The sequence below is a fragment of the Salmo salar genome, chromosome ssa11 (assembly GCF_905237065.1).
Source record: "Salmo salar chromosome ssa11, Ssal_v3.1, whole genome shotgun sequence".
NCBI classification, from domain to species: Eukaryota; Metazoa; Chordata; class Actinopteri; order Salmoniformes; family Salmonidae; genus Salmo; species Salmo salar.
In genome coordinates, this window is record NC_059452.1 from 75118138 (window position 1) to 75130446 (window position 12309).

At 40.3% G+C, this 12309-nt stretch overlaps 1 non-coding gene across 1 annotated transcript; it reads left to right on the top strand.

Moving 5' to 3' along the window:
• The first annotated feature begins 11887 nt into the window (after window positions 1-11887).
• Window positions 11888-11965, top strand: trnap-ugg (transfer RNA proline (anticodon UGG)). Its single transcript has one exon. It is a non-coding gene; the product is annotated as a tRNA-Pro (tRNA).
• Window positions 11966-12309: the final 344 nt, after the last annotated feature.

Genomic DNA, 12309 nt, shown 5'->3' on the forward strand with positions numbered 1-12309 from the left:
AAAAAATGTGTCCATAACCTTATGACCCAAGGGTTAGCAGCTCACCATGTTTGGGCAAACAGCATGCCTATACAGCAAACTATACAGCAGTATTACAGGAAATTCCACCCAAAAACTCTCTTTTGGTATTTGTATCATTAGTCCATCGTATTTTTAGACATATTCCCAAAATGTTTTGCTTGTCATTGCTCGTCAGCAATCACGTTTTCAAGATATGTAACATTCAAAATGCAACATATGATGCTAAATGCATCATACAGGGATAATTTCTGTTTTTTGAAAGTTACATATCTTGAAAACACACATTTTGGGAATATTTCCAGGAACAAAACATTTTGGGACTATTTCCAGGAACCACACCCTAATAGGCAAAACATCTTCCCTTAATCATATCAGAATAAACTTTTACCAGTTGAATGTGGACACAAATAAAATACTTTTTTGTATTACAGATGTTCTTAAATATTGTATGAAAATATGCAAATTAGGGATGATACCTCATTAAAATGTATGTGTACTTACATATCGCGCACACAAAAATTCTGGAAACTGGATGAAGTTAGCCTAAATATTTTGGTTTCATGTTGACACTCCAGGACGGGACTTACTGTATACACAGCAGATTGTGGATATATACTTTTTTCATCTTTCTATCAGTAAAATACTAAAGAAAGGTAAGTAAAATGAATTTTCGGTGCATTTCTTCAGAAGAAAACGTTATCTAGAATAAAAATGTTACAACATATCAAACATTCCCTATGTATATTTCTAGAGAATACGTCTAAGGATTACCACACAAACAATGGGGAATGCAGATGCTTTTGAGACTGACAAATGTTAAAGTCAAATTCACCGAATTTGGACTACCAAATGCCTATTTAGAACCAATTACTCAGTAGGTTACTACACACAGTAGAAGTCAGAAGTTTACATACACTTAGGTTGGACTCATTAAAAATCGTTTTTCAACCACTCCACACATTTCTTGTTAACAAACTATGGTTTTGGCTAGTCGGTTAGGACGTCTACTTTGTGCACGACACAAGTAATTTTTACAACAATTGTTTACAGACAGACTATTTCACTTATAATGCACTGTATCACAATGCCAGTGGGTCAGAAGTTGACTGTGCCTTTAAACAACTTGGAAAATTCCAGAAAATTATGTCATGGCTTTAGAAGCTTCTGATAGGCTAATTGACATCATTTGAGTCAATTGGAGGTGTACCTGTGGATCTATTTCAAGGCCTACCTTCAAAGTCATTGCTTCTTTGCTTGACATCATGGGAAAATCAAAAGAAATCAGCCAAGACCTAAAAAAAAATGGTAGACCTCCACAAGTCTGGTTCATCCTCGGGAGGAATTTTCAAATGCCTGAAGGTACCACGTTCATCTGTAGAAACAACGGTATGAAAATATAAACACCATGGGACCACGCAGCCATCATACCGCTCAGGAAGGAAACGCGTTCTGTCTCCTAGAGATGAACGTACTTTGGTGCGAAAATCAATCCCAAATCAATCCCAGAACAACAGCAAAGGACTGTGTGAAGATGCTGGAGGAAACAGGTACAAAAGTATCTATATCCACAGTAAAATGAGTCCTATATCGACATGACCTAAAAGGCCGCTCAGCAAGGAAGAAGCCACTGCTCCAAAACCACCATAAAAAAGCCAGACTATGGTTTGAAACTGCACATGGGGACAACGATCGTACTTTTTGTCCTCTGGTCTGATGAAACAAAAATAGAACTGTTTGGCCATAATGACCATCGTTATGTTTGGAGGACAAAGCGGGAGGCTCGCAAGCCGAAGAACACCATCCCAACCGTGACGCACGGGGGTGGCACCATCAGGTTGTGGGTGTGCTTTGCTGCAGGAGGGACTGGTGCACTTCACAAAATAGATGGCATCATGAGGTAGGAAAATGATGTGGATATATTGAAGCAACATCTCAAGACATCAGTCAGGAAGTTAAAGCTTGTTCGCAAATGGGTCTTCCAAATGGCTGTGGCAAAATGACTCAAGGACAACAAAGTCAAGGCATTGGAGTGGCCATCACAAAGCCCTGACCTCAATCCCATACAAAATATGTGGGCAGAACTGAAAAAGCATGCGCGAGCAAGGAGACCTACAAACCTGACTCAGTTACATCAGCTCTGTCAGGAGGATAGGGCCAAAATTCACCCAACTTATTGTGGGAAGCTTGTGGAAGGCTACCCGAAATGTTTGACCCAAGTTAAATGATTTAAAGGCAATGCTACCAAATACTAATTGAGTGCAGGTAAACTACTGACCCACTGGGAATGTGATGAAAGAAATAAAAGCTAAAATAAATCATTCTCTCTACTATTATTCTGACATTTCACATTTTTTAAATAAAGTGGTGATCCTAACTGACCTAAGACAGGGAATTTTTACTAGGATTAAATGTCAGGGATTGTGATAAACTGAGTTTAAATGTATTTGGCTAAGATGTATGTAAACTTCAGACTTCAACTGTATAGTCCAGTTTGTAACATTCACTATGAAATGTGATTTTAAATGATGTGTGATTCAATGAGCTTTGAAACTATGGATGTATGTCCATTTAAAGGTGGTTACAGTGCCTTGCAAAGTATTCATCCCCCTTGGCATTTTTCCTATTTTGTTGCATTACAACCTGTAACTAAATAGATTTTTATTTGGATTTTATGTAATGAACATACACAAAATAGTCCAAATCGGTGAAGTGAAGTTAAAAAACATAATTACCTCCAGAAGTCACATAATTAGTTAAATAAAGTCCACCTGTGTGCAATCTAAGTGTCACATGATCTGTCACATGATCTCAGTATATATACACCTGTTCTAGTGTAGTCTTCAACACCACTAAGCTAGGGGTACCACCAAGCAAGCGGTACTGTGAAGACCACGGAGCTCTCCAAACAGGCCCGGGACAAAGTTGTGGAAAAGTACAGATCAGGGTTCGGTTATAAAAAAATATCAGAAACGTTGAACATCCCACGGAGCACAATTAAATCCATTATTAAAAAAATGAAATTAATTGGAAAGAATATGGCACCACAACAAACCTGCCAAGAGAGGGCCGCCCACCAAAACTCACGGACCAGGCAATGAGGGCAGAGAGGCAACAAAGAGACCAAAGGTAACCCTGAAGGAGCTGCAGAGCTTCACAGCAGAGATTGGAGTATCTGTTCATAGGACCATTTAAGCTGTACACTCCACAGAGCTGGGCTTTACAGAAGAGTAGCCAGAAAAAAAGCATTTGCTTAACCTCTTGGGGCTAGGTGGGACGCTAGCGTGCCACCTGTGGTGCACTCCATCAACAGCAGGTGCATTTCAAGAGCGGCAAATTTGAATCCAAATAAATGTCAAAATTCAAATTTTTCAAAAATACAACTATGTTACACCATTTGAAAGATAAACATCTCCTTAATCTAACCACGTTTTACGATTTCAAAAAGGTTTTACGGCGAAAGCATAAATTTAGAGTATGTTAGGACAGTACATTTACAAGAGTTGTGTGTAATGTTTTGTCAAGTCAAAGACAGGGTCACCAAAACCATAAAACCAGCTAAAATGATACACTAACCTTTTACAATCTCCATCAGATGACACTCCTAGGACATTATGTTAGACAATGCATGCATTTTTAGTTCTATCAAGTTCATATTTATATACAAAAACAGCGTTTTACTATGGCATTGATGTTGAGGAAATCGTTTCCCTCCAATAACCGGCAGTCAAGTCAGCGTCAGAAATTAAATAATTAAAATTAGAAAACATTGGTAAAATATTATATTGTCATTTAAAGAATTATAGATTTACATCTTTTGAACGCAATCAACTTGCCAGATTTAAAAATAACCTTACTGGGAAATCACACTTTGCAATAATCTGAGCACTGTGCCCAGAAAAATACGCGTTGCGATACAGACTAGACGTCATGTTGGGGAGATCTAAAATCGAAAATACTATGTAAATAATCCATTACCTTTGATTCTCTTCATCAGATGTCACTTCCAGGTATCACAGGTCCATAACGAATGTAGTTTTGTTCAAAAAAAGCTCATCATTTATGTCCAAAAATCTCCGTCTCGTTAGCACATGATGTAAGCCAGCCGGACTTCTCGTCATGAACGAGGGGAAAAATATATTTCCGTTCGTTCAAACATGTCAAACGTTGTATAGCATAAATCATTAGGGCCTTTTTTAACCAGAACATGAATAATATTCAAGGTGGACGAATGCATAGCCTTTTATAACGTATTGGAACGAGGGTACCCAACATGAAGTAGCGCCAGGTGTCTAATGGGACATCACCGTTCCATGGCTCTTGTTCGGTCAGATCTCCCTCCAGAAGACTCAAAACACTTTGTAAAGGCTGGTGACATCTAGTGGAAGCAATAGGAAGTGCCAAAATATTCCTAAACCCCTGTGTTTTTCAATGGGAGAGGTTTAAACTCAATACAACACATCAGGTATCCACTTCCTGTCAGAAAATGTCTCAGGGTTTTGCCTGCCAAATGAGTTCTGTTATACTCACAGACACCATTCAAACAGTTTTGGAAACTTTAGAGTGTTTTCTATCCATATATAATAAGTATATGCATATTCTAGTTACTGGGTAGGATTAGTAACCAGATTAAATCGGGTACATTTTTTTTATCCAGACGTGCAAATGCTGCCCCCTAGACCCAACAGGTTAAAGAAAAAAATAAGCAACTACGTTTGGTTTTGCCAAAAGACATGTGAGAGACTCCCCAAACATATGGAAGAAGGTACTCTGTTCAGATGAGACTAAAATCAAGCTTTTTGGCCATCAAGGAAAACGCTATGTCTGGAGCAAACCCAACACCTCTCATCACCCCGAGAACACCATCCCCACAGTGAAGCATGGTGGTGGCAGCAACATGCTGTGGAGATGTTTTTCATTGGCAGGGACTGGGAAACTAGTCAGAATAGAAGGAATGATGGATGGTGCTAAATACAGGGAAATTCTTGAGGGGAAACCTGTTTCAGTCTTCCAGAGATTTGAGACTGGGACGGAGGTTCACCTTCCAGCAGGACAATGGCCCTCAGCATAGTGCTAAAGCAACACTTGAGTGGTTTAAGGGGAAACATTTAATTGTCTTGGAATGGCCTAGTCAAAGCCCAGACCTCAATCCAACTGAGAATCTGTGGTATGACTTAAAATTTCTGTACATCAGCAGAACCCATCCAACTTGAAGGAGATGGAGCAGTTTTGCCTTGAAGAATGGGCAAAAATCCCAGTGGCTAGATGTGCCAAGCTTATAGAGAAATACCCCAAGAGACTTGCAGCTGTAGTTGCTGCAAAAGGTGGCTCTACAAAGTATTGACTTTGGGGGGCGTGAGTAGTTATGCACACTCAAGTTTTCAGTTTTTTTGTCTTATTTCTTGTTTGTTTCACAATAAAAAATATTTTGCATCTTCAAAGTGGTAGGCATGTTGTGTAAATCAAATGATACAAACCTCCCAAAAATCTATTTTAATTTCTGGTTGTAAGGCAACAAAATATGAAAAATGCCAAGGGGGGTGAATACTTTCGCAAGCCACTGTACAGCCTGAGCCTTAGCTGTAGTCTGGTATGTGTTTGTGTGCGGAGGGAGGATGACACAGTAAACTCATCACACATCATGTTACACTCCCCTACACATGTATTTGTCCAGTGAAGCTAAAACATTTAATTTGTATGGCCAACAGATGTCAGAGTCAAAGGTGCAATGTGGGATGATGGATCTACTGTATGTATGCTTGCAAAAATAGTTTTTCTGTCATATTTGCCTCAATACACAGAAAAACTAATATCTAGGAGGACAATGGTCTTCAGATACCACATGTCCTGAAGCAACAACAGACATTCAATTTAAATTTACATCTAATCATCTGCAATCATGTCAGTACTTCAGCTCACTATTGACTAGAAGAGACCGGTGATAATATCATGATTGGTCCCCTGATGAAGAAATTACGTCTGATAGCCTGTGGCATCAAGTTACCTCTTTCACAATCACCACCCAACATATTGCTTCATGCCTTTTCATAAATCAAGGTTCTTGTTGTTGTTGTCGCACAAAAACAAACTCAAACCAACGCCTCACAACACTGTCAACCGGTGACAGTTTCTCTTGTTATTTTCCTTGTCGGCCCTGATCTGCATATCGACTGAAAGACCAGGATCCCAGGTTAATTAAATGTGAATGGTAAGCCAGGAATACAGACACTATCAAGCTGCTTCGGGGAGGGCCGACAGAGAGAGAGTGAGTAAGATGCACAGAGAGCGCACTGCCTAACATGTTGGCAGTGGCAATGCAATCGATGGTGCATAACGCCTCGATCACACCGACAGTGTCATTGCGCAAAATGTTACGCAGCATCATCTAGATATGTGTGCAACAAAAGTTCAACATTCACCTTCTGCTACCATTTCTGTCAAGCTGTCTACGCATACAGTTTGATAAATCCAATTAATTTACACAGAACGCACTGCAACTGCCTCTGCAACGCAATGCTGCAAGGCAAATGCAGCATTCCATTGGAAATGAATGTACTTCTGGTGTACCAAAATACAGTGGCGCTATCAGTGTGATCAAGGCGTAACAAGGGAATGAATATACACTGCCCGGGGGATGGAGCAGCCAGATTAAGAGGCAATATAAGAGGCAATTTATGCTCGATGTGGTCGGGAGCTCTGTATGGGTGGTGTGACGCAATTGCGGAGCCTCCGGAGGAATGCAGAGGCCAAATTGAGCTCTGTACCCAAATTTTGTAACAATGTGGAGGGTTCCGTATAGTTCCGCAATCACATGATTGGTTGAAGGTAGGTGGGGGCGGAAGGTCCTGTAAACACACAAACTCACTTCCTTGACATGCGTGCGCACAACTGCTAGAAGGTTGATCAACTGTATTGCAAGCAAATAGGCATATTGTTTGTTTGTGGGAAATGGGAGGTGTTTGATGCATGTGAATTATAATAATGGCTAATAAAAACATTAAAACATAGGCCTAATGATAAAACAGATGCATTCTCCGTTGATAAGGAGTTCGCATAGCAGCATGCCATTTAACCTGTTAGGGCTAGGGGGCAGTATTGACACGGCTGGATAAAAAAACGTACCTGATTTAATCTGGTTACTACTCCTGCCCAGTAACTAGAATATGCATATAATTATTGGCTTTGCATAGAAAACACCCTAACGTTTCTAAAACTGTTTGAATGGTGTCTGTGAGTATAACAGAACTCATATGGCAGGCAAAAACCTGAGAAGATTTCATGCAGGAAGTGGCCTGTCTGACAAGGTGTCGTTCTTCTTGCCTCTGTTTATTGAAGACTGAGGATCTCTGCTATAACGTGACACTTCTTACGGCTCCCATAGGCTCTCAGAAGGCGGCAAAAAGCTGAATCGTGGCTTTGCAGGCTCTGGCTGAAAAAAAGTAGCGCGTTTGGGTAGTGGCTGGTTACAGTACTGTGAGACTCAGGCGCGTGCCCGCGTCGACCGAATGCTTTGTTTTCTTTCCTCTGTTTACCTAAACGCAGATTCCCTGTCGGAATATTATCGCTTTTTTACGAGAAAAATTGCATAAAAATGGATTTTAAACCGTGGTTGACATGCTTCCAAGTACGGTAATGGAATATTTAGAATTCTTTTGTCACGAATTGCGCCATGCTCGTGACCCTTATTTACACTTCGGATAGTGTCTTGGAACGCACGAACAAAACGCCGCTATTTGGATATAACGATGGATTATTTTGGACCAAACCAACATTTGTTATTGAAGTAGCAGTCCTGGGAGTGCATTCTGACGAAGACAACAAAGTTAATCAAACTTTTGTAATAGTAAATCTGAGTTTGGTCAGGGCTAAACTTGGTGGGTGTCTAAATAGCTAGCCGTGATGGCTGGGCTATCTACTCAGAATATTGCAAAATGTGCTTTCACCGAAAAGCTATTTTAAAATCGGACATATCGAGTGCATAGAGGAGTTCTGTATCTATAATTCTTAAAATAATTGTTATGTTTTTTGTGAACATTTATCGTGAGTAATTTAGTAAATTCACCGGAGGTTTGCGGGGGGTATGCTAGTTCTGAACGTAACATGCTAATGTAAAAAGCTGGTTTTTGATATAAATATGAACTTGATTGAACAAAACATGCATGTATTGTATAACATAATGTCCTAGGGTTGTCATCTGATGAAGATCATCAAAGGTTAGTGCTGCATTTAGCTGTCTTCTGGGTTTATGTGACATTATATGCTAGCTTGAAAAATGGGTGTCTGATTATTTCTGGCTGGGTACTCTGCTGACATAATCTAATGTTTTGCTTTCGTTGTAAAGCCTTTTTGAAATCGGACAGTGTGGTTAGATTAACGAGAGTCTTGTCTTTAAAATGCTGTAAAATAGTCAAATGTTTGAGAAATTGAAGTAATAGCATTTCTAAGGTATTTGAATAACGCGCCACAGGATTCAACTGGCTGTTGAGTAGGTGGGATGAATTCGTCCCGCCTAGCCCAGAGAGGTTAATATGTTTATTTAACTTTAATATATAGGCCTAAATCATAATCATATTTAAGGAAATCTCTCCTTTCCTGACATAACTGGTTTAAATTATTCCTGTTACAAAACAAATAGTAGGCAACCATATAAAGTATCAATCACTCATTCAATAGCCAAGCGTGCTTGAAAGTAAATAGACAATAAGCCTTGACAGTAAGGGTAGGCTACAGTATTGCTGTGTGATAAGAGTAGGAGTGTGACATTTTTTATTTAATTTAACTAGGCAAGTCAGTCAAGAACCAATTTTTATTTACAATAACAGCCTAGGAACAGTGGGTTAACTGCCTTGTTCAGGGGCAGAACGACAGATTTTTACCTTGTCAACTCAGGTATCCGAACTAGCAGCCTTTCGGTTACTGGCCCAATGCTTTAACCATGAGACTACCTGCCGCCCCAATAGGCATGACATAGCCTAGCCTATTTAATTTCAGAGTCTATAACAAGGCAGGAGCTAAAAACACAATCATGTAGTGATGAACAAAACAATGAACAACAATTTGTCTTTTGCATAGAAGTGTTTACTTATAAACACTTATCAAGCATTTACTTTTAAATTGCTCAAAAGGACAGTCAATCTTGCGGCCAGTGTCTGGCACTTGCTAGGCGGCATGTATTTTTAGTTGAGAAAAGTCACTGCAACATTCTACCCACAAACACCTCTACAGAAACGTGATCAAATTTACCATTGTGCTTTCTTTTAGGAACTATTATGGCCCAGTTCCAACATCTCCAAATCATACAGGAATGAGGGCATTTTTGTTCCCATAAAAAGTTTGTGAATGGAGGGCGTTTTCCAGGTGGGGTTGTAGAGCTCGTTCACGACCGCACAAATATAATATGGTGTATCAATGAAAACATGCGTATATGTTGCGCGCGGCAGTCTGATAAATCCCAATAAATTGTGGCGTACGCCAGAATTTAGTAATACATTTATGCACGGTTGTTAAATTAGGCACCTGGTGTCCAGGTTACCAGACAGAGAGAAAGGGATGGAGAGGGAGACAAGGGAGTGATACGATTTTTGTATTGTCCAAGCTCCCAAGCCACCCAGCTTTTATGTGTACGAAGACGCTAATTACCTAAAGCGTACTTGGCCTTACAGCTGGGGTTAAGCTTTTTACATGTGAGTTCCAAATATCTCTAACGGTCACCCCAGCGTGAGTTTTTTATGCACGTGATGTCAGAATGCGCTCACTGTTCCAAAATGTGGTTGTTACGCAACAGGACAGTTCATCCGCTCTGCCCTCAAACCAAGGCACACTGCTTGTTTTTATTTCAATTTGTCAATTTCAAATTATTTTCTATCAAGTTTTTATTTTCTAAGAACAGTTTGAATTGATGTGTGTTCTGCCTCATCGTTAATTCACATAAAAGTAGGCCATTTCACTTTTGCAGACAATTAATGTTTTAGGCATTACTGACCTGGACAAACTTTCCCACACACCAATTGTTCCTGTAAATCAAGTCTGCAGAAATGTGCGCATCTCCAGTCAAAACAAGACCTGCACACACATGTTCATGTTTTCCGTCTGGTGCCCACATAGCATTCATTGTTGTTTTCATTACTACATGATAATAACTTTGGAAATGTGTGTGTTTATATTAAAGTAAGTGCCTTATTAGGTTACAATAGTTTCTGTATGTCGTGTTATGTCGTTACTTCTGTAGCTCACTGTCTGTATGGAGTATAATATATTTGTGTGTATTCCTTATAACCGCGGACACGCAAGGTAACGTAACTAATTTCATATAACCTTCATGGTGTTATAGCTATGTAAGCAAGATTGAATAACTACGTTCTTCTATCAGCTCTGTAAAACAATGCTAATTGCGTCAGTGAAGTATTAGCTTGTGATGTATTTTGAAGCTACCCTGGCCTTACGACCATGGTTGGTTTTCATTTGGCCTATTACACATAGCTCTGTTCTGCCCTGCCCTTGTGGAGCTCAACAGTTACTGTTTCTTGCTGTTATCTCATATTTGTGAATTTGTCAATGTAATATATTATTTTTATTGCAGTGTTATTTTGTTACTTCTTTGTAATATTGTTTTATTGCTCTATCCTTACATTGTATTCTAATTACTAATAACTCCTGTTTATTCTGTACTTTCAGAAACCACAATCAGCATTTGCCAATATCATAACTGGAACTGGAGCTGGACATCTTACGAGCTGAAGATTGAGGCCAGCTTTTGTATCCTAGCGTACACTCCTTAACAGTTTTACTGGATGAAAACACAGCAAGAAAACACATAGGCCAAAACTGTAGGTAATAGTCGTCTATTTTATTGAAGTATTGGTGATGGTTGAACAACAAAAACTTGTTTTTACCCATATTTCATATTCACGCAGTGATTTAACAACAACTGCATTTCCACCCCTTCCTCTAAAGGCATAGTATCATGGCAGGTCACCTGTCAAGTCACCTGTCAGGTCAGTCAGTCACTAATTGCTGCAGATCAATAGTGCTTGAGCATATGATACGGCCCAAAGCATGGTGAAACACATAGAGGTGTGTCACAAGCTAAACACATGTACTTTGTCAACCTCCTCTGCTTCCTTCTCCTGGTGCCAGACAGGCAGACATTGCAGTGCTTCCGTGTGCGACTACCTTGAGCAGCAGTCTGAGGGACTTTGCAGGGAAAATGCTGTGCAGTGAGGCGTAGGGGATTGTCTGCAGCAGGACGACCCCCAGTGGATGGGCGCCGAGGGGTGTGGTGCTCATCTAGCAGCACTCATGAGGTTTTTGCTGTACTTTTGGTAGGTAATTACTTTACCTATGGGGAAGAGAAAGTGGGGAGGATGAGAGAAGGGAGAGGATGATGAGGCAGTAGGTAGGTGGGTGAGATACTGTCACTATAATTGCATAATGGAACTGTATGTGATTTGTATGTGAACTGTACGTCCAATTACAAAAAATACCTTGTTCAGTAATCATCTCACCTGTTAGTTGGTGGTGAACTATGTGGCCATTGAGGGCAGCAGTGTCGATCAGATGGAAAAATATATTCTTATACCACTTGATATTTTCCCTAGTGCATTCCACAAAGCTTTTTATCACGTCCACCTTATCCACTGCTCCCATTTTGAGGTTATTGTCATGTACACAGTCTGGTTTGATCTTTCTCTCTCCCGTCAGGTGGTCCACCTTCCCGTCAGGTGGCCGACATGGTTTCTGTATGGACAGTGGAGAGGACATGGACGTTTCATTTGTCATGCCACTTTACTGCCAGCTGTTGACCGTTCTCCTTGAACTCCACCTCCCATCTCTGCATCTTCCTGTATCCGAATGCAGGCATCCCCTTCCTGGCCCTCACTGTAGCTCAGTTGGTAGAGCATGGTGTTTGGAACACCAGGGTTGTGGGTTCGATTCCCATGGGGGGCCAGCACAGAAATGTTTTCTTATGAAATGTATGCATTCACTACTGTAAGTCGCTCTGGATAAGAGCGTCTGCTAAATGACTAAAATGTAAATGTAAAAATGTTCGACCTGACTGTGCCACAGGCCCATGTGCTGTTGGAGAGCATAAGCTGGAAGATTATGTGACTGCTGTACCAATTGTCCACATACAAAGTGTGTCCCTTGCCGAGATGAGGAGCCATTATGGTCATCACAGTGGACCTGGATACCCCAAGCCCCTCATAATGTTGGATGTCAGTGGTGGACCCTGTGTAAACTATAATGTCCTGGACAAATCCTGTCTTCACGTCGTACATGACAAAGAAGTTG